The sequence below is a fragment of the Bos grunniens genome, chromosome 2 (assembly GCF_055505025.1).
Source record: "Bos grunniens cultivar Pamir isolate PY7600 chromosome 2, Bosgru_T2T1.0, whole genome shotgun sequence".
Taxonomy (NCBI): Eukaryota; Metazoa; Chordata; class Mammalia; order Artiodactyla; family Bovidae; genus Bos; species Bos grunniens.
This window is the reverse complement of record NC_141166.1, coordinates 92,017,402-92,022,200: the sequence shown is the minus strand read 5'-3', so window position 1 is coordinate 92,022,200 and position 4,799 is coordinate 92,017,402.

The following is a 4,799-nucleotide window of genomic DNA, read 5'->3' as shown; positions in this document are numbered from 1 at the left end:
CCTGCCTAACAGAACCCTGACTTGGTGGCTTGCCACAGAGCTGCAGGACCAGCGCGGTTTCGGAGGTGGAAAAGCCTGGCTCCAATATTCTTGCCTAGGAAATCCCATGGGCAGAAGAGCCTGGCAGGCTACAGTCTGTGGGATCGCAAAGAGTCAGACACGCTTAGCGACTAAACAACAATAACAATTCCTTTGTATCACTCTGTACCCTGCACAGTGCTAGGCGTGGACGGTACAAGTGTTCCAGCTTCCCCAAGCATGAACTGCAAACAGGATTACCAAAATCATGGCAACAGCAGGATAAACTTGGTGTGCTAGACCTTTTCTAAAAGAAAGAGCACAACATAAGAGGTATCAGGTGGTTTTTTTGTGGTTTGCATACCCACTAAACTCTTGGTGCCTCCCGAATTGTTTCTTTCTTTTGGGATTTTTCACCTGAACTTTGGTCTCAGTTCACTTCCTCCTGCCTTTAAATGTGTATGCAAGCTAAGTCGCTTCTGCCTCTAAGAGACAGCTCTGTCTTCACCTGTTCTGTGGAGGGAACATTCCCTGACTTCTTGAGGTAGAAGGGACTGCTTTCTCCTTTGTGTTCTTCTACTCCTAGTATCACACTTCATAGCACACGTGGGGCAGTATGTAACACTGATGTGTTTGTGTGGGGGTGGGGGTGAGGTGGTACATTTATGGGGAAGCCTGGGAGAAGTTCATTGCCATCTAGTGGGGAGACAAATCTGTAACACAATATACATCTCACATCATGGCTGTGTAGATTTACATGACATGTTAAGATATATAAGTAGGTAGGTAGATAGATAGATAGAAGGAAGAAGTTTTCCTTGACCTTCATAGGATTCCTGGCTAGGTCTAAAAATGAAACTGACAAAGACAGATGAACAAGAGAAAAGCACACAAATTTATTTAATGTAAGTTTTACATGACATCAGATCAGATCAGTCGCTCAGTCGTGTCTGACTCTTTGCGACCCCATGTAACACAGCACGCCGGGCCTCCCTGTCCATCACCAACTCCTGGAGTTCACTGAGACTCAGGTCCATCGAGCCAGTGATGCCATCCAGCCATCTCATCCTCTGTCGTCCCCTTCTCCTCTTGCTCCCAATCCCTCCCAGCATCAGATTCTTTTCCAAAGAGTCAACTCTTTGCATGAGGTGGCCAAAGTACTTGAGTTTCAGCTTTAGCATCATTCCTTCCAAAGAAATCCCAGGGCTGATCTCCTTCAGAATGGACTGGTTGGATCTCCTTGCAGTCCAAGGGACTCTCAAGAGTCTTCTCCAACACCACAGTTCAAAAGCATCAATTCTGCGGCGCTCAGCCTTCTTCACAGTCCAACTCTCAGATCCATACACGACCACAGGAAAAACCATAGCCTTGACTAGACAGACCTTTGTTGGCAAAGTAATGTCTCTGCTTTTCAATATGCTATCTAGGTTGGTCATAACTTTCCTTCCAAGGAGTAAGCGTCTTTTAATTTCATGGCTGCAGTCACCATCTGTAGTGATTTTGGAGCCCAGAAAAATAAAGTCTGACACTATTTCCACTGTTTCCCCATCTATTTGCCATGAAGTGATGGGACCAGATGCCATGATCTTCATTTTCTGAATGTTGAGTTTTAAGCCAACTTTTTCATTCTCCACTTTCACTTTCATCAAGAGGCTTTTGAGTTCCTCTTCACTTTCTGCCATAAGGGTGGTGTCATCTGCATATCTGAGGTTATTGATATTTCTCCCGGCAATCTTGATTCCAGCTTGTGTTTCTTCCAGCCCAGGGTTTCTCATAATGTACTCTGCATATAAGTTAAACAAGCAGGGTGACAATATACAGCCTTGATGAACTCCTTTTCCTATTTGGAACCAGTCTGTTGTTCCATGTCCAGTTCTAACTGTTGCTTCCTGACCTGCATACAAATTTCTCAAGAGGCAGATCAGGTCGTCTGGTATTCCCATCTCTTTCAGAATTTTCCAGTTTATTGTGATCCACATAGTCAAAGGCTTTGGCATATTCAATAAAGCAGAAATAGATGTTTTTCTGGAACTTTCTTGCTTTTTCCATGATCCAGCGGATGTTGGCAATTTGATCTCTGGTTCCTCTGCCTTTTCTAAAACCAGCTTGAACATCAGGAAGTTCATGGTTCATGTATTGCTGAAGCCTGGCTTGGAGAATTTTGAGCATTACTTTACTAGAGTGTGAGATGAGTGCAATTGTGCGGTAGTTTGAGCATTCTTTGGCATTGCCTTTCTTTGGGATTGGAATGAAAACTGACCTTTTCCAGTCCTGTGGCCACTGCTGAGTTTTCCAAATGTGCTGGCATATTGAGTGCAGCACTTTCACAGCATCATCTTTCAGGATTTGGAATAGCTCAACTGGAATTCCATCACCTCCACTAGCTTTGTTCGTGGTGATGCTTTCTAAGGCCCACTTGACTTCACATTCCAGGATGTCTGGCTCTAGGTCAGTGATCACACCATCGTGATTATCTGGGTCGTGAAGATCTTTTTTGTACAGTTCTTCTGTGTATTCTTGCCATCTCTTCTTAATATCTTCTGCTTCTGTTAGGTCCATACCATTTCTGTCCTTTATTGGGCCCATCTTTGCATGAAATGTTCCTTTGGTATCTCTGACTTTCTTGAAGAGATCTCTAATCTTTCCCATTCTGTTGTTTTCCTCTATTTCTTTGCATTGATGGCTGAGGAAGGCTTTCTTATCTCTTCTTGCTATTCTTTGGAACTCTGCATTCAGATGCTTATATCTTTCCTTTTCTCCTTTGCTTTTCACTTCTCTTCTTTTCACAGCTATTTGTAAGGCCTCTTCAAAAGGAAATGAAGACTCATGGGAATTCCCTGGCCATTCTGTAGTTAGGACTCTATACTTCCACTGCAGGGGACGCAAGTTCCATCCCTAGTCCAGGAACTATGATTCTGCATGCTGTGTGGCATGGCCAATAAAAAAAAAAAGAAATGAAGACCCACAGAAATAATTAGACCTGAGTATTTTTATGCTAGATTTGATGAAGAGAGGATAGTCATGGAAGAATATAATAGGTTAGAGAATATGAGGTAATCAAAGTAAACTGGGGAAAACTTGGTAAAGCCGATTTGTTAGGATTCTTCTCCGGGTTCATTTGTCTTTGGAGAAAGAATGCTCCTTTCCTACAGGTATAGAGAGAGCACCTCTCACAGGAGGTTCTTTGAAAGGTAATAGTGGGGAGAAGGAAGGTCAGAGTAACTGTTTTAGAGCTTCTATTGTTTTCTCAAACTCCTTCCACTTAAAATAGTCGATATCCAAGGTGCCATATTTTGAGGAATCAAGTCCGGGACCCCATCATTAGTAAAGCATAGTTCAAATTGCCCCACTAGAAACTTTTCAAGATTTAAATAGCTGTTTCCTGAAAAATAAAAAAGAATTTAAAGGTCAAGTTAGTTTGATAAATTCAAGATTAAATAAAGTTAAAAATTTAAATGTATGCTTTAATTTTTCCCTGCAATATTTCTCAAAGCTCTTAATGTGTGGATGTGCATGGTGAACCTCCCAAGTGTAAATCCAGTATGCAGGATTTCCTAATCATATGTGCCCATAGAATTCCTTCTTTTTTCATGCCCTATAGAACACAACATAGAGTTTGATTTCATGATTGAGAATAGAGAAAGATATTAATGTCATCATGGATTCATTGCCTACATTTGGATCAGCATGCTCAGTTTCCTCATCTGCAAAATGGGGATAATACTTATTTCGTATTGCTGTTGGCAAATCAGAAAAGGTTTATAAAATGCTTAGATGTTCTCAGTAGATCTTTGCAATTAAGACTATTAACAATAATATATCTGGGATCTATTTATCTTCAGAACCTCAGTGCTTTGCCGAGTTTTGAATCTGAAGCTGAGTTGAGTTCAGACTGTTACACATGGCTCAGCTTCAGCATGTGGGTGGCCCAATGGCTTCTCTCCTATCTGTATCCTTTGTCTTTTAACAATATTGGAGTCAATTTTAGATGAGTCCCATTGTGTTCACGGTCCTGTTGCTTAGTATCTTCTTATAAAAACAAAAATAAGATAAAAGAAGAAATGAGGTTTGAACTAAATTTCTAGAGTTCGTGTTCTCTAAAATTTTAAGGGATGGAATTTTCCTGGTGGTTCAGGGGTTAGGACTCGGTGCTTTCACGGCTGTGGTCCCATGTTCAATTCCTGGTCAGGGAACTCATATCCCACAAGCTTCACAGTGCAGCCAAAAATAAAATAAAAAATAAAATTCTAAGGGGGACCAGAGGTAATTCTCAAGCTGTATCAAGTAGCATTTTGTTGCTCTTTTGACTGGGTAGCACAAGTGTCTACACACCACTTTATTTTTTTCAGTTAGGAAGCCCAACGCAAACTAGATTGCCATCAATATTCTTGATATAAAGGAATTTGATTTTGGTTAATCTTTTATCAGATAATATGTCAGTTTTACATATGACTATACAGCCCTATCAACTGGAATTTCTGTCTAGAAGTTATTTTCATGCATCAGCTCCCTGACCTATTTACAGTAAGTGCAGCTGTGGGGTGGTTCTCTATGTAGGATTCAGAAACACTGCCATTTTCGAAATAAACCAGATGTTTTCCATTTCAAAGAAAAAGATCACACCTAGTGAAATATTTGTTTACAAGCTTCACAATAATGCCAAAGATTATAAGAAAAGTTTCAAGGGACATGGATCACAGAAATCAGCTGAACACCACACTTTTCCAATTTCCTGCGAAGTTACAAAAGAAACACACAAAAGTAGACCTTGTGCTGGCTGC